Source organism: Aulostomus chinensis, chromosome 17, assembly GCF_037954235.1.
Source record: "Aulostomus chinensis isolate RoL2024-O1b breed Wild chromosome 17, RoL_Achi_v1.0, whole genome shotgun sequence".
Classification (NCBI taxonomy): domain Eukaryota; kingdom Metazoa; phylum Chordata; class Actinopteri; order Syngnathiformes; family Aulostomidae; genus Aulostomus; species Aulostomus chinensis.
Window position 1 is genome coordinate 1504625 of NC_141336.1, and position 18853 is coordinate 1523477.

An 18853-nucleotide genomic window follows, 5' to 3' on the forward strand; every position below is an offset into this window, starting at 1 on the left:
AATTACGAGTTTGTTTAAGGAGGAAATAAAATCTCCCTCAGCACAAACGAAGCACTGAGGCCGCGAGCAGCGTCTTTCCACATCCCGCCTTCTCAAAATAGTTCCCCAAGTCATTTTTGACCATTTTTTTGGCCTAAAACAACTCCTTCTGATGTTTTGTCTGTTTTCTGAAAAACTTGGAAACAAATATGACTTAGGCAACTATTTAAGATATAAAAATATGTTTATGCTGCATAGTTGCCACTCTGCATGGTATAAAGAAGCTGGCGTGCTGCTCCTCCGACACTGGCGCTGCTTGTCATTTCCTGAGGCTTGATGAGTCGCTTGTGGCCGCACACATGAAGCATGAATAGTTTGGTTGTCTGGGGGACAAAAGCAGGAGTGTTTCTCTGGAATGAAGACCACATTTCCCATCAGCCCCAGCGCTTAGAGTCATAAAGATCCTGACTACAGCAGCATTTGTTTAGAAAGCACTGACGCCTCCGTTAAGGCACCACTGTAGCGACGAGGTGAGCGGTGCGTTTGTGGGAATGTAGCATCTGTAAGCAGTGAATAAGCAGTTATGAGCACCACTGCTACGCAGGCTAACAAAGGTCGTGACACGTGCGCAGCGTCATCACGACCTTCGTCACATGGATGCCTAGACCATCTGCTGAGGCGCCATGCTACTCCTCCAGTACTTCCTCTGGTTGTTGTACTTCACAGGTATTTTTCACACTGTACTTCTGTACTACACTGATCTCTGAACTACAGGAACAGGTTTGAAGTACAAGAAAGAATCGACTCACAGTGTTTCTCTGCTGCATCAGATCATATATTCATGATAGTAACACTTTCAAAGACTCGGTGGTTGTTTTACACTGAGGAGGAACAAACATCAGTGACAGACGAGTGAACGATCAGAAAGCAAGCAAAGGTGTGAGTGTTCAGCAGAAAGCCAGAGTGAGCGGTGGTGGTCAGCCATGGCTGCAGGCTGGCGAGGGTGTGAGCGCTGGTGTCCTGCACACGCTGCCTCTGTGAGGCACCACAGCCGAGCCGCTCCTGCTGATGCAGCTCGTTGCTGGTAGTTGTAGGAAAGAGAAAATGTTATTGCTGCTTTTAAATATGCAAAAGCGTGAGTGAGTTTGAAGAGTTTGGAGCAAGCAGATTCCCCTGAGAGTTCCCAGATCGTGACCCTGGTGCAGAGTCACATGATGGAGGGGCTCTGCGAGAATCACAGCATCTTCCGCAGACCAGTTTGTCTTGCCAGTCGGCTTCTTCACCAACCTTTAGGAAATGTCAAGCAGCTCGTGCAAATGAGGGATACCTCCACATCTGAAAGTCTCTGCTGCACTTCAGGGCATTGAAGAGCTCCACGAGAATACCAGAGGTTCCTGAGAGGCCAGCCGGTGCGAGTGAAGGCTTCATCTACCAGTGACAGCCAGCATTTCCAAGACCTGCCGCTGGATTTATGGAGCCAGCTGTCAGACTTGCTGCTGGAAAGGCCGGCGATGTGACAGACATGATTCTTGAGCTAATGGTCAGTTGTCAAGAGGAAAGGAAGTTAGCAGCTATGAGATGTTGGAGAAATCAGGACGCTCGTACTCACAGGGAAATACTGGATCTAATTAGAAAAGAAAATAGGATGATTCATGGTGCTGGGTGGAAACAGTCGTCAAACTACAACCTCTGGGTTTGTTGGACCCCTGACAGGTACACCCACCCCTCTGAGGCCTGAATGTTGGAGGTTTGTTGAATAACAATAATTAAAGGAAATATTAAGAATCCATCCATCATCCATTTATCATCCATCATCCCTCCCTCCATCCATCCATCCCTCCATCATCCCTCCATGTTCTCCCTCTTCCCCTGTTGAGGGTGGTGGGGGTGGAGCCTATCCCAGCAGCCTTCCCCCTGGACAGGTCACCAGTCCATGGCAGGGCCAACACATAGAGACAGACAACCATTGGCTCTCCCAGTCACGCCTACGGTCAATTTAGAGTCTGGATTAACCTGGTCCCTCTTGATGTCTTTGGACTGTGGAGGAAGCTGGAGTACCAGAGAGAACCCAGCAGGAACAGGGAGAACATGGAGACTCACCCAGAAAGACCCCGTGCTGCAGCCGGGGCTCCACCCACAACCTTCTTGCTGGGGGCCACAGGGAGGACCACTGCTCAACCAGGCTGGCCTGATATTACCAATCATATGACATATTACTGAGGTAACTAGCCCTGTTCTCATGTACAAATACAACAGTACTGCTTTAGACTCATACATAAATGCATTCGTCTAGTTGTCAAGTGCAGATAGACTTTGAATCACACACTCAACTAACTACAAGCCAAGTAAAATTATATTGTGGTGAAATGAAGGGAAAACAAAGAGGATTAGTTTGTTTGCTTCCCTCATGGTGATTCGTCAAACCCCAGAAACGATCACATGACCTTGTCTGCTGACCCCAGGTGGACAACCATCGACCTAATTATAAAAAAGTTCACACAGAAGTTTTCAAACCAGGTGCCTTCAGCTCTCGGAAGATTAAAGTTCTTCAAAGTGTAAGAAGATAGAGTCCCTGTGTACTGGATGTACTTCTACCACGAAGTTTTCACTATGTTTTTCCATGGTGAAATGGAAGGCCACAGGATCAATTTGATCTTGAGTGCGTCTGTGTTGAGTCTCTACTCGACGGCCAAGGCCACAGGGACAATCGTGTGTAATTGAATAAATGGCATTGATTATGTGATTGTCTCTCAGCTTCATTTGCTTCCTCAGAAGGACGCCGCGCCTGTTGAACGCTGATGGATGGTGCCTTTGTCTGGCCAGATGATGTACACACACACAAAGCCAGGTGTGTGTGTGTGTGTGTGTGTGTACATATATATACATATATACATATATGTATACGCATTCAATCAACCAGGAGTGAACATTCTCATCTGGCTTTTTGCATTTTGCCTCACTTTTTAACGATCTTCTGTCAGACAAAGGAAACAGAAAACAGTAAACACAGAGGAGTTGTAACAACTCACTGAGCTGTTCGGACCGAAGCAAACCAACTCTCCTGTCGCCTAAAAAGAGATTGGAAAGGTGTGGCTGTCTGACGGTGTCTTCGTTGTAATGATGGGTGAATCCACAAACATCCAGCCTTTTGTCATCTGCAAATCACTGTGGTTGTTCAGTCCAGAAACACGCTCTCTTACCTTCACAGCAAACTCCCTGTATCTTAGCTCTGACTTTGCCCTGCAGTGACAACAAAATCACTCTCATCTTCTCTTTAAAGCACAGTGTGGATTCAGAGGTCCCTCAGAGATGCTCCCTGCCCGTTTTCCCACCACATACCTTCCACCAAGGAAAATCTGACCTATCTCAGGTTTTCTGAGCCAGACAGGATAATCTGACATGCTCTAAGATGACACTGCTACTCTGCGTCCCCCCCGTCTCCAGGCAGGATGCAGAGTTAACCCAAATGAGAGACATTTTGAAAAATAAGCTGCTCATTTGGGGATGAGTGGATTCAGATGGCTGGCTGGAGCTCAAAGGTACCGCGAAACGGGGGCGGTTTGGTCAGCTTATTATTTCAGTGGATTCAAGACACTAACGCTCTCCTTCATGTCATTTTCCTGAAAAAAAAGCACTGGAATGTAGGCCAGGATCCATGATCTTCACAGCCAACTCTTCATTTGCCCTGGAAAGGGCCCTCTTGTTTTAAGAAACTGTGGTCAAATGGAATTGTTTCTTTGACTGGAGAGGAATCAAAAATTTAACTGAGTTTCATAAGGGAACGGGTCACCGCCGCCAAATATCCCACCAGCGCGTTCACGTCTCAGAGGTGATGGCTGAGAGAAGGAGCTTATCACGTGACAGCTTCAACAGAAAGGATGTCAGCAAACCCGTCTCAGTTTCACTGATGAGTTTTGCAACTCCGGTGAAATGATGTTTCACGGTAAGATGACCAATATGGTCCAACAACATCTGGAAAGTCAGGAGGAGCCGTTTCCTCTGTAGCGCCACTTCCTGGAGAGTGACTCACCTGACCAGCACAGGTTGATCCTGACTACGTTTGAAACACAGGAGCCATAAGATGACGAGGATTGTTCTCATTGGTAGCAGTGCAGAGCAGGAGCAGCCAGCTGGGCGGTTGTGTGTGTGCATGGGGGGCGAACCAGACACCAGTATGAGGAAACAACTCTCATCCCTCAGATGGGTCACTGATGAACATCCTGATCCTGAATTATCGGTTCGCAGGTAAATGACAAGCAGCGCCTGCAGCCTGATGCACCGCACACGCTGTTATCTAACAAAAGTAGCCACAGCGCTAGAACCTGACCCCCAGGCTGCAGGTTCCACCGACCGCGTGCTGATTTTCTGATCATCAAACAGAAGGCTGAAATATCAACGATGGTTATTAAAAATGTAAAAATAGTCATGCAGAAACCTGAATTCTTATTTACCATGGTGACAGCGCATCAGATGTGGAGATGTCAGATAACAGCTGAAGCCTGATGTCCATCTGTGGTCTCTGTCGCACTCGGAACAGCACACAGGGACAGGAAGTACGCAAAGATCCATCGCCATACAGAGCAAGTGAGTATCTACACAGGGAAGAATAAGAACAAGCAGCCAAAACCAAACCCTCCATCAGACGGATCCAAAACTACATGTTGCTCAAGACAAAGCAGAACCAGGGAGACGCTAGGACTTCACGCACAAATCGCTGAACTTCTCTCTTATTTCTTTATATGCTGAAGTGCAAGAATGTGTGTGTGTGCATGGATTATGGCACAAATGAGTAGAGATGCATCAATTTAGGTCCACACACACACAGGGTTTGCACATACAGACGTGTGAGGGTATGTGTGTGTAGCAGCATGTTCAGTTTGGCCTTGTCAGCACCTGGAGGTGTCAGCACGTCCCAGCCTCTGCTGGTCGAGCTCCTGCAGCTCAGTTCCACCAGGATCTGTCCCAGGACAACTGACACAAAGTCTCTCTAAACAAGGTCATGTGAAGCCACAGAAAGAACAAAATCTGACTTCAATGCTCTTTAGCAGAACATCTGTCATTTCATCATTTATCATTCCTTGAGTCACATGTCTTCCTCTCTCTGAAGAGCAACTGGTCCCACCGCAAAAGTGAAGAGAACACAAATGTTTAAACGTTGCAGGCAGACCAGGGGAATAGCTGTGGTTGGTGGCTTGGACAAAGGATCCAGACCAGAGGACCCACTCTTACTTCTAATGACACAGGATTGGATGCCACACGGCAACAACTTTGTTTTTCCACACAGTCCAAACCGTGATTCTCCTCCACTTTTCAAGGAAAGAAACGGGGAGAGAAAAAACCAGCAGAAACCCTCCTCTACCCTCTGAACCAGGTTAGACTGGGACTACGCCGATGATCGTCTCCAGGCCCGGAGGGGCAGCACCCCACTGACCCGCCACTAACTTATTATGGCACATTTCATTTCCAGTAACGATTCACTGGCCTAATGTCCAGAGGCACTTGTTGATGTAGCATCCTGCTAGCAACAGGTAGCACTGTAGCATTTAAATACAGCTTTTGATGATCAAACTAGAGTCAAAGTGAGTGACATGGGTCTGTCAGAACAAAATTAATACACTCTGAAAGGGGGGTGGGTGGTTGGGGGTGTTCTGAGCGTTGTTCCACACAACATCAACATTATTAAAATGACTAAACAGGAACATTTAAGCCTCCAACCGCAGAATGGCAGATCTCCAGAGTTGACGCCTCTGCTGCAGAGGACCCATCAACACAATTACCAACATGGATTACAGATCCAAAGCTCACATTAACCCCACAGCAGAGCAACACGTTAGCTTACGGCAGCAAACTGCCCAGTCTGCCCCCCCCCCCACACACACACACCAGAGGACTACAGAGCCCACCACAGCAGCAGCACCACCAGCAGGTGCCAGCTGATCAGCGCCTGACCGCTGCACGACAGAGCAATTTAGAGTTGGTGGTTATAATTTTCTGCATGTTATCTTGTAAGTTTGTCTTTTCTGCCTCTTGCATCACAGTGCTGGCTGCTGACAGCTGTCAGACACAGAAGCCACGAACTTACGACTTAAAATCAAACGCACACTTGTGTGATGCCTTCCGTCAAATTTCCACGTTATCGACAAAATCCTTCAGGATCAATGGCTGCTGAAACACAGCCATCACTACTGTCTACTGTATATCTACATATCTATTACTGCAGTACCACTACCGCCTCTGAAGCAGAGCCTCGGAGAGCGGCTGCTCTCAGTTATGCCGCCGCAAACAGTCGGACCAATTGTTTTCATATTGCCTCTCTTGTTTTCTTACTGGGAAACCACATCACACGCAGCGTCTTGCCAAATACCAAAGCAGGAGTTACAGGTCTTATAATGCTTTAATTTCTCGCCGGCATCACTGTTCAGGCCGTCCAAATCAGGATCTGATTTAAATGGCTAAACATAGCCAGCACTCTCCGTGTCTGGGAGGCTGTTCAAAGCCTGACTACCTCCCTACTCAGCTCTAAACTACAGTTCAGAGTCACCGATGTTTTACTCTCATCTGGAAACTGGAAAAAACCAACCGGTCCTCTTATCAAATGTGATTTATTTCCAGCCATTTATGGAGAGAATGTGACTCAAGGTTTCACGAGGGAAATAACAGTTTTGCACAGTTATGTTGGCCTTCTCCACAGTTTTGTACGGATGAAATTATGAGATGAGTGTGATGAATTAAAGGCAGATGGGTTATTTAGAGAGAGACGGCTCAGTGGGAGGTGAGTGTGTGACACAGCCATTTGATCACAGCCATATCAAATGTATTTTGAAGTTGGATCATTCATGTTCAATCATCTCTCCACTTATTTGTTTCTTGAAAGTGACACACACGATGCGCACACTTCAACACACACATTCACTTGCTGCAGGTTGACTTCCCGTTTTGGCTCATCTGGCACCGAGCCCCAACTCTGGCTCAGCCATATCTCTTTCCTGGCACTGCCGTCCTCGGTGCTGGCTGCCAGGCCAAGACTGGCAAAACCCTAAAAAGCCCAACGCATCTTTTACAGTTTATAGGAATGTGTCAGCAGTAATCCCTTGGCGGCCATCTTTGAAAATTCAGACTGACACAGTAATGAAAGCATTGTGGCAGAAAGAGCCTGTTCTAATTGCATCCATTTAAAGCAGCTGTTTTCATGGCTCTCTGACTCGGCTGTGGACCGAATTCATCTCTGCTGACTCCATCAGCAGCGCTGGGTGTTGATTTATTTGAAAGTTGCCTTTGTTTTTTTTCAAGTGAACACACTCAGGCCAAGACTGAGCTTTAATCACTGTCTGCGAGCTGCCCAGGGAGGTCGTTTGGTTTCAGTTAGGTCAGCCTAACTTGGCTTTCTCCACTGTCGGATAATCGCTCCCTCATCCCAGAGTCCTTTACAGCCGCTGCCAGCAAGCTTTGCCAGGGCAGAGCATGAAATCAAATTTGAATGCTGACCCTCTGGAAAATTGGAACTGGTGAAAAGGGGACTTAATGGGAGTTCTAAAGGGTGGGTGTCATGTTTTCACCATCAGCGTGCCCCAAAGAGTGGATTTAGAGTGGCGTGCCGGCAGCAGTGTAAACCATGCTGTAGGGAAGGCGTGCATGGCACAGCGAGCTCTGAGCTTACTGCTTGGATCGCTGTAATCCACCTCTATATGGGAGCCAGAGTCTGACTGGCTGTTTATACAAGAGAACATGAGAAGGTCCCTGCTCTCATGAGGCTTCTGCTCGTGTGTGTGAGAAAGTATCGCACAGGAAATTCAGAGTTTTTCCAGTGAAAGTCTCAGCTACAGGCCTGAACTCAGAGGTCCTGTGATTGCGATGATGAAATTATCCTGACGGTCTCTTCTTGCACGTCCTGGTGTAGATGACACCTGACAGGAGCTTCATCAGACTCTTGGCTATGATGTGTGTCCGCCACGATGACCTTCCTCAGGCCTCACATTGGGGTCTCCATCCCTGTTGTTTCCGGGCCACGGGCTTCAGATGGAACCAAGGGCGCATCGATCCTTTTCACTCATGTCAGCTTCACAGATCATAGGAGGCCTGTGGCATTACACAAGGTTCTGGCTGAAATTCATCCCCCGGACCTTTTGTATGTGTGTTTTCTGGGCTGATGCACTTTATCGATACCAAACCTCCCCCAGCCACGACAGTGCTGGCTGGTGCGAGTGTGTCAGTCTCATACTGTTACCACTAACACTGTTTATGTTGCAGAGTGTGAATCAGCATCCCTCCGAGATGTTTAGCTTTGTGCGTAACTGTCCAAAACACTCACTGGTCAGAGACGCAAGCTTGGGAATGGAGGGTTCAATTCCCAGGACTAGCAGGATCAATCTGGCCCGTTGTTCCACTGAGAAGCCTCCAGATATGAATGTGACACTCCTGCAAAAGAGAGCAGCACTCTGGTCCTGCAGGCGCCATCCCCATGTGACCCGGCCACGTGCGTCTCCTGTGATCAGATCTCTCTTCCTCACGCTGAGGTCAAACAAACATACAGTGCAATACTTCTGTTTACCACATTTTTAATCTGTGAATTCACCTGTGAGAGTTTGTGTCTGTTATAAGCAGCACACACGAGTTTGTCACTCTGACCTGCAGAGATGAAACACTTTTATTTGTTGTTGTAGATTATGTTGATCGGCTCATCCACTCAGACGTATTAATATTCAAGCAATTTACACCATCCTGAATTAATATAAGCCTGTTTTGGATGATGTCTGGTGTTTGAACAGAGAGACAGAGGGAGAGATCAGCTGATGGGTGAGAGACAAGTGGCGCAGGTGGCGAAATTTCCACGTCTTTATCAGTTGGAAACTAAAAGCAGAAGAGAGAGAAATCCCACGGATCCCAACCAGGTCCGTTCCTCTGTGTGTTCCTGACAAACCAAACCACCAAAGAAGTCTGACGCAGCACCAGTATTCTCTCGATGAATACAATCTGGATGAAGATACAACGTTACAGAGTCCAATCTTCCGCCTGCACATGTGAAACACGCCACTGGATGATGAGGACACGCCTGAGATCCCTGCAAGTCACAGAAACGTTGTCACGTCTGTCCTGCTGCCTTGGTTGTGTCGTTGTTGTCATTGTTGTTTGTGCTGTTATTTTGGAATGTGTTTATCTTCTTTGTGCTGCTGAACAGGAATCTGCTGTAATGTAGAGTTATATAACTCTTCATCTTCGCTTTAATAACAGTAACTGTAAAAAGGGAAAACATTTGGAATTGTTCTCATGCATACGTACTGCACATCAATTTAAAGGAACTTAGCACATTTTTGGGAAGTGGTCTTATTGTCCATCATCTCCAGAGGCAGAGCCGTCGAGAGAAACTCTTCTCCTCTCTGTGGTGCGTCAGCCAGCTGAGACCCACAGACACCGGCTGTTAGCGTAGCTGCCAGAGACGAGAGCAGCGAGGCTCAGGAGCAACATACCCACAGCCATCAAATACCCTTTTACAGTATATGTGATAATTAGCAGAGCCAGAGTAACAAGTGACAAAAATGTTGGTAATGAGGAGTTATTTTAGCATCACATTCGTTCTCAATGCAGAGATCACGGCAGAGATGAAAAGACCCAGAAGGATTCATGAGACACAAATATCAGACAAATCTCAAGACACAGCCGTTATGGATCAGGTGCTTCACAGTATTTTGTCCAGTAATAAGCAGAAATGTCACAGTCGACCCATTAAAACTTGTTCGGACATGTTTCTGCTTCTCTGATCATGAGCATGAGCACAACGTGGAAATGAACGAATCAAGGTTTAAATTCAAAGCTTGTCCCTGACCGGGGACGCTACTAGAGTCCAGCTTCTTCCTCTCTGACATGCTGGCTGTGCTGCTGCTTCTTAAATAAAGAAGTCTGGATTAGTCGCTCAGTGCAGTAGCAGACCTGCAGGCTAGGAGTCCTGCAGCATCTGCAGAGTTTGAGAGCAGCGCTGCTCCATTCTGACACTGAACGGCGAAGGATCCGTCAGCGATGATGTTGTCATGAATCGATAGCTTGACCCTACTCATGACTCAAACCTGCGTCCTGTCTTTGCTGGCTGTTGCCCGAAGTGAAGATGTGCCACCCTGAAGTTAGCAACAGCTTTGGGCCGGGCTCACTGAGGCTGGCCGGACCCCAGAGATACATCAGCTGTTATGAGCTTAGCGATGGCATCTTCATCTGGCGAGTACATGAGGGTCCCACGTTTACTGAATTTACAGTCACCCAGAATAAATGGGCCTCAGATGTGGGAACATTGTCATACAATAGCCATAAGTTGTTGTACTTTTTGTGTGAGGTGGAGCTATGGTGTGATGGAGTGAGAATCCCCCCAAAACTCTCATAGCTGGGAAACAATCATAAATTAGCATAACTGACACCCAAACATACGAAACAAGGCCAGGCGTCCACTAGAGGCAACGGTCCTGGAAGCAGAATCAAAGAGGAAGAAAAAGATGCACCAGAGCTTTAAAATTGAAGCGTTCAAAGACAGAGGAATGAAATCATGTGTCCTCGCATTTAGTGTAAGTGGTGCAATTGCAGGTCCTGAGAAAGCAAAGAAATGTGTGGAATTTCAAAGCTATGAATGCTGTCACATCCCAGCTTGTCCTGCTGCGTGAGCACTGTCAGAGGAACAAAGCCATGGAAACGGATGCCTCCAACAAGTCTTGTACCTTTGAGACTAAAAGGAGAAATTCAAAACTCCTCTGGTGTGTAAGAACAGGAACATTTCATGGACGAGCTCTTTATCTGAATCCGAATTTATAATAATGTTGAGGTTCAACCTCCTATAGTTAGACTCAAAGTTACTCCAAGCAGTTGTACAGTGCTGACTAAAGCCTGAGACGCAGCAGGTCTGCTGGTCATGGCCAAAACAACCGTTTCTGTCCTTCTTTCTTGGGGCTAACCTGACCCTAACCTGACCCTAACCTGACCCTAACCTGACCCTGACCCTAGAACAAGCACACTAAAAAGACAGTAATCACATTCATTCTTTTAAACTAAAACAGGAGGAAGTAGTGTCTTGCAGTGTTGCCAGTCCCTGGCTGACTGGACCTGAGAGGTCAATAAGGTCACAAGTCAACTGGCCGCTGGACCCCCAGGGCACCATCCACCCGCTGAAGAATATTTAGTATCATCTGCATGTACTATTTTTCCTTTTTTATTAGATTGAGATTTTTGACACTTCTGTCGACTTAAAATGATTCCTTGTTAAATAAAATGAATTTTGTTTCATTGATATCTCGCCATGGTTCCGTATTTGTGGTGGTTTGTGCGAGCTGGCCGGAACCTCCTCACCTGGGTTCTATCAGCATGTTCCATATAACAACCCAAGACTTAAAAACTCTCCTTACAACCTCTCCAGCAACCCTTCAAGAGCAGGGATTGAAGCCCCACGGCCTAAACAATAGCTCCCACTGTGTCATTAGAGGCATGTGGAGAGGACCCCATGAAACCGCTGCCAAAAATTCTCCTTGAAGATTGAGGGAAAGAAAGGCAAGAGGTATTGATCCGTCTGTCCATGGATATGATACTTAAGCCTTGGTACTGAGAGCCAGAGAGCCCCTGGATCCATATCTCAAAGACTTTAATCCTGGCCCCTCTTACAGCTGGATTGGCCTTCACCTTAACCTCTCGACAACTGCTCCTGCAGATCAGCCATGGAAATTTTATTCTCCTCACAATCTGCCCCCCTCCTCCTCTTTCTCTCCTGAGTTTCTCTTTCTCTGGTTTGCGTTTATTAATGGGGCTGCAATACGTTCCCATCCGAATTAAGAGAGAGAGGTGAATTAATACCTGATCCAGGTTTTCATCATTTTCTTAAAAAAGAAGAGTTCTTATCCTTCTTATCTTATGGTAGAAGTCAAAGGGGAAACCTGAATGACAGGTGCTTACATTACAGGTGAGCTGGTGGCTGTAGAGGCCTGCGGCTCCAGCTAGTTAAGGAGCTGTTGCCATGGAAACATTCTGACCCACACAAGAACCATGTGTAGAGGGATGCACTGTACCAAATTGATACCCCTTTTCATGGAATGTATTCACCAACGTCTTCAAGTGGAATGAAAAATAAAACTTACTTTAATTAATTTCAATGAGAAAAAGTATCAATACATTGGAAAAGAAGGTAAATACCGCAAATGTCTGTTTGCAGCAGTGTTGTTTCTAATATAATTAACTAACTGACTAAAGCTTGCGTTCTCCCTGTTCCTGCTGGGTTCTCTCTGGTACTCCAGCTTCCTCCACAGTCCAAAGACATCAAGAGGGACCAGGTTAATCCAGACTCTAAATTGACCGTAGGCGTGGCTGGGAGAGCCAATGGTTGTCTGTCTCTATGTGTTGGCCCTGCCATGGACTGGTGACCTGTCCAGGGGGAAGGCTGCTGGGATAGGCTCCACCCTCACCACCCTCAACAGGAGAAGAGGGAGAACATGGAGGGAGGGATGGATGGAGGGATGGATGGATGGATGATGGAGGGATGGATGGACGGATGATGGATGGATGGAGTAAAGCTTTCGAAGTCAATTATAAGATCTGACTAAGATGCTAACTCAGACTGGCTGTGTAGCTTCACCCCTGCTGACCCGATGTTTATTTATTGATGATAATTAACACTTCAAACCTGGTGTGTTGTGACGTTGACCAGAAGAACTTGAGGAGTCAGTGTCCAAGCGCTTCCGTCAGCTTCTATGGAGGGGGACTCGCCAGTGTCTCTGGAGCTGTGACTGTGTGTATCAGTCCATCACGATCCCTGACACCCCTGACGCTTGAGTCGAGTGTCTGGTTTGTGTGGCTGGAAAATCCTGAGGGTCATTTGAGGTGCTGCAGCTCCAGACTCACAGATCCTGCCTCTCTCAAAAGCCTGAATCATGTCATGAGAAGGCACTTGACAGCTCAATTGTCAAATCAATCTATCAATCAATCACTCAATCAATCAATCAATCACCAGTGAGTCCACCATTTATGCTTAATTGAAGGTGCCTGCAGAAATCAAGGCTTTATTTGTTATTTGCAGATTTACACCAAAATAGATCCAAATTTACATGAAAAGAAACAGGAAGCAGTTGGGTTAGAAATACTCAGTTCCACTAAATGTCAACATAATTAGCAGCGAGTACCTTTGACATGAGCAGGTTACTGCATGTGATCTGGTTTCTACTCTTTTCTGCTGGTCCATGCAGCACATAGAGGTCAGTGGCCTTGATCGGTGCTGACCCAGCTGCTGTCTGTGTGGACCAACAATCCACGAAATGTCACGGGCATGGGAAGCCTTCACTTGTGACGCTAAACAGCCAATCGATTAAAATTGGTGAACAAACATGGCGAGGAATGATGTAAGGAATTCTTACATGTTGACATCTGCGCAGAGAAGAAGAGAAGAGTGGATGGAAAACAGCTTCCCATCATGAGCGTCTTCACACAGGCGGTGAACAACCAGAGCTCTCATGCCGTCAGAGGCAGAGCGATTATGACAAAAAGTAGAAGAGATTTTCCTTTTTTTTCTTAATTGCAGCTTCCAGAATTATGAACCTTAGTGTGTTGTGTATTTCTATTTGGATTCAAGCTTCACAAATAATACACACAAACAGAACAAGTCAAATTTTGGATAATTATGTAAAGTGAATGCTCCACCACAGACAGACATTCTGCAGGGATGAGGCAGCTCTCTCTCTCTCGCTCTCTTTTTCTCTCTATCTCCCTCTAACTCTCTTGCACACACACACACACACACACACACGCATACACACACACACACACTCTCTCTCGCTCTTCTTCCTGCACTGTGCTGTGCACTGGGCCGTCTCAGACAGATGCTGGACTGTGGGCCGCAGCATCGGGAGACATGCCAGGGTCAATGGACTGATGTGGCCAAATAGTGTGTTCACATATGGACAGAATTAATCTCCTCTGTAATGACTGAGAGCGCTTCGGTCCACGCCAGCCTCCCGAACATCCACCAGGAATCATGATACTGGGCTTCATCATCGGAACTATTAAGATTATGAATGAATGAAAGTTAGAATATTTATTTTCTCTCCAGTTGCAAGCAGCAAATTCTCACTTTAACCAACTGAAACAGACATGAGATTAGCAGAGATGGAGTTATACACAACTAGAAACTGATGATATTCATGACGGTGACCCAGGAGGATAAATAATATTGTGACTGGATGTGAATGTGTGTTTCCCTGCGGTGTGCACCTTATCTCCAGTCATTGTAGTGCTCAGACAGGGTGATCAGTCATCCCTTACACAGGGCCAGCGTTGAAATATTCATATGAAAGCACACTGACATGTCTATTGTTGCTTGATAAATACTGCAGCCATGTGAGGTCATCATTAGTGGACTGAGGGTCGTAACCCCGAGCTTTCCTTGTTAGCGCCTCATCTCCATAACAACCGATGCATTCTTCTTGAAACTTGAACATGACCCTGAAGCATTGATGTGAGAGGTTAGAGGTCAAGTAAGCAGCCATTAGAGCCACTTCCTGGTTATCTGTCAGCACGCTTGCTTGGACTGACCTCTTTTTGTCCTGGATTTCCTAATTAAGACAAGCTGCAGATGGTGGAGCAAGCGCAGCTATCTCCTATCACGCCAGGATGTCCGTGGTCATTAAATCAAGACTGCTATTTCAAAGGAAAACCTGACCCATGAATTATGCTAAAAGCCAATAATTAACGTCTTTGTTTGCACATATGTGCCAGCTCCTTGTAATCTGCGCTCTTAATGGAAAATACCGACACGATCAACCTGCCGTCCATCTTTAAGGCGAGCTCTGTGTTCACCTCTGCAATGCTCTGTATTGTTGTGGGACTTTCCTACCTGAATGTGACTGAGCTATTAGCATCAGGTGCTTGTAGAGAGTAACAGTGTAACACTTTCTATAGACTCCCAACATCAGGACGGCAATAACAAGGAGCCTCATTCATGAAATGTTCTTACAAATTTGTTTGTCCACACAACAGGAATTTCTTAACCTTGGATGTAGTCTCAGGAAGCAAAGCCTGAAGGTTGTTTCACATCTTTTGTGCACCTCTTGTATGAGTGAAGTCTTTGCGAGCCCAGGTGATTGACAGTTATAAGAAGAACACAATAGCGTCTCTGAAGCTGCAGAGAAAGACCCTAAACAGAGAAGCCCACATGAATAAAGACCTGTGTGTTCTGGCTGCAGCTAGTGAACAATAATCAGATGATCATGTGATCAGCAGGTGAGACCACATGCAGAAAACAGCAGGGGAAGACAGGAAAAGAAGAAGCTGTCATCCATGAACACGTTTATACCTCCATTCAACATTTAGAATTTTTTACAAATCAAAACATTTCAGTGGCATTTCTTCCTCATCACACGAATGAAGTCATTGGGCACAAATAGTTTGAACCAACTGTGCAGAACTGGAACACAAGAGCGGCATACAAAAGTGCAAGAGCAGGACAACATCCAGACAGAACGAGTAGGCTCAACAGCAGAACTCAGGAGAACCGAGGGCTGCAGAACACAAGCTCTAACCAGGACTAAATGAACAGCAGAACCAGTGACACAACAGGAAAACTCCTCAGTGTGTTTGAACAGGCTGGTGGCTCCGTGTGTGTTCTGGAATGAACCTACAGCGTCACCCATCAAAATGCTAGCATGCTGATTGCTATCGTTTGGTTATGTGGTTGGCTGTAAGTCCAAAACGTTTGTCCACTGCAGGGATTTCCAACCGCAGCCCACCAGGTATTGCAAGTAGCCCACCAAATCATTCCCAAAATAGTATTATTTTTGTGGGGGGAGGAAATGTACTTATATTAAAAACAAAAATATACAGAATAATGCTGTGTTGCACTTGACTTATTTACATTTGATGCTGATGGCTGAAACTGGAGTGTGAGGATGGAGAGCTGGTGAGCAACAGGGAGAAAAGAAATAGAGACAAGACACTGATGGTGGATCGGCAAAGGCTACGTGGTTATGTGGAGGTGCAGCCTTCTGAAGGTGCTGCTAATTTGAACAATGCTGTGTGAGTGACTGGAGCATCCAACATGTTTCTCCTGTGTTCAGTTCAGTCCAGTCCTTTATGTTCAGTCTTCAATAAAACAGTGCTCTGAGAACACTTTAGGTCTCCGTATTTATGGGGTCGGTGGTGGGCCCTGGGTTAGGAAAGGTTGGGAACCACTGGTCTAATATTTACTGTTAGGCTGAACTAAGACATTCTCCAAATAGTTAATTTGATAGGAAAAAAGTGCTACTTGCACTGCCAAAGATGAGCCAAAGGAGTGAATACGACATGGTATTCACATACAGAGCTGCACATCTGGAGGGTCTTCATCTTCAATTTATATGTTTATTTTGACCAAATAAAAAAAGAAATAAACCTAAAGCGTTTTTGGGAAGACTTTGATGTGTTGCGGACGTGGCCCACTGGCTGCATCTGGAGGTCGTGCTACTTCTCCTGGGCTGCCTCCCTCTCCTCCACGAGCAGGTTTTATGGGTTTTGGTCAGAAATCTCCTTCATTATTATGAGGAAATCCCACAGGTGCCTCTACAAAGCACAGACTGGACCCAAACACCTTAACCTGGGACTCTTGTAGTCTGCCGTGGGTCAGGGCTTCCTCTGCTGACAGCACACGGGATTAACAGTATAAATATTGAGTTCTGGGAAGCCCAAAGGGTTTAACAGAGGATCTATTTGAGCTGGTTGGGCGTGAAGGAAATGAAGGCTGGTTGACACTGTGAAATGGCAGCCTGTAGGCAATTGGAGACCTGGACCCTTTGCTCAGGGAGCTCCTCAACGTCCTTGTTGACCGTGTCCAATGAAGTGATCCAGTGGTGTCAGAAATCATGCTGCTTTTGTCCGTGATGTGGACTCCTAGCTTGTTTACAATTATTCCCCTCGCAACTGGGACGTTCCCCTGGTAGTCATCAAGTACCATGTCCAACAGTGGGGGCACAAGGCTCCCTGTCACCATAGGGTCTTTGGAACAGCTGACCCCGATGGAAATAACCCTAGAGTCACAACACATGTAATCGGAGGGTGCTTGGACTCCCTGTTTGTTTGGGTGACGTAGGAGATGTTTTCACTTCCGCACTTGCACATGCTGAGCATATCTGAGAAAAGTTGTGCCACTTTGCAGGCACCAACATTAATTCCTGAAGATGTTGCCCAGCTGATTCACCATCTGCTCCTCCCACTGAATGTCCACGTCCTTGGTGGCCTGCTGGATCATCCTGTCCAGCGCTTGATCAGGCAGCAGTGTTGAGCAATGAAGGGCGTGAACTTCTTTGTGACCTTGATAAAGGCGTCGCAAGCTGTGTCCTGCACACCACTGTGGGTGAAACGCTGAACTCAGACATCTTGAAGATGACAATCTTTAGGAAATTCCAGTTGGCTCTTAGGCTGTGAAGGTGCAGGCCCACAGTGAACATCAGACTGGATGCTATCACTAACTGCTGCTCAGACAAGTCTGGAAGACCCTTCAAAACAATGTCAAGGAACCTCAGCTAATCTTTTTTCGTTGATGGCCCAGCAGAGTGTTCAGATCTCTCTGAGACCACTCAGTCCCGTTCACCTGGCTGTGGGGCTTCTCAACCATGATGTGAGACAGCTTCAGGTTACTGGAAATGGAGAAACTTGTCTGTCTGTTGATCAGAGGAGCTGCTAGGTGGTTCCAGTATTTCAGGCAGATCTGGAGGACCTCCGACTCCTCCGCTGCCTATAAAAGCAGCGGGCCTTCACAAGTGTCTCTGGCCTCTTCTCAATGAGCTGACCACGTACTTTTTTGGAAAGTACAGAGGAACAAGCTGAAGTTCTGAATGAATTTAAGAGTTTCCTCATCCTTTGCTTTGGCCCAGGCCGCTCACGTGATGATCAGAGGTAAGATCCTTGTGTGCTGGCACACTGTGAGGGTAAACAGTTCTTTGCAGGAATTTCTGTGAAACACTTTAGTGCCACTGTAGCCAAACAGGTTCAAGAACCTGACCACATCACGGACGAGCTTGGACTCAAAGATGTCTTGATGTCTGCTTCTGAGTGCTCAGATTCCAGTTGAGGCAGTGGAGGACAGTCTCCAGTGTGTCAGCGTCAACACGAGCAAGCAGAGCTGGAATATTTGGGGGAACTCAGCTTCACTGGCCTGACTCACACCCACAGCGGTGGGCCAGCGCTCCGGCCACGCCTGCTTCAGGAACTCTACCAGGATAAGGTTTAGTTTTGAAAGGTAAACTCTGCCTTTCTCCGTCATTGCTGGTTCAGAGGTCAGATTTACAATCAAACAGACAACTCGGCTCTTGATTTCATCACTGATGTCGTTCAAGACTTCTCCAGTGGGTTTTGATGAATTTTTCAAGAACCTCTTGTGCTTAAAATATCATTTTAAACCCTCCAGAACAACGCCACCCTGGTCCAGGCTTGTGGATGCTGCTCAGGTTAGCCGGCCTTCCTGGGCTGCTTGCTGTTGGAGTCCAACAGTGCTGGGCACTCATGGGCTAACAAGACCATAAAAAAATTCCATAAAAGTGGTGTCCATGACATGGCGTTAGCATTTCAAAACAACAGTGCAGATGATAAAACAGGTTTAATCATAAAATGGAACAGAGCAGAGCAGCCGTGTAGCTGACACCACAGAAACACTTTATTCCTTCCTCGGCCATTTTGATTCGACAGTCTCACCGTCGGATCATTTCACGTTTTGGTTGCAGACACCCTGGAACCCCCATATCTCCCCAAACTGCTTGAATTGCAGCAAATCTATTAACCCACAAAACGTGTGACATCACTTGATTCTAAGTCTACAGTTTTCATTTCTGATGCTGCAAAAATTTGAATACACTGTCCTGCTGAAGAAGTCCAGCGCTGCGAGAGGAGAAGGTTGTGA

General features: G+C 46.6%; 1 pseudogene; it reads right to left on the reverse strand.

The window, feature by feature from the left end:
• Window positions 1-224: 224 nt before the first annotated feature.
• LOC147245931 (exportin-1-like) lies at window positions 225-18220 on the reverse strand (annotated as a pseudogene).
• Window positions 18221-18853: the final 633 nt, after the last annotated feature.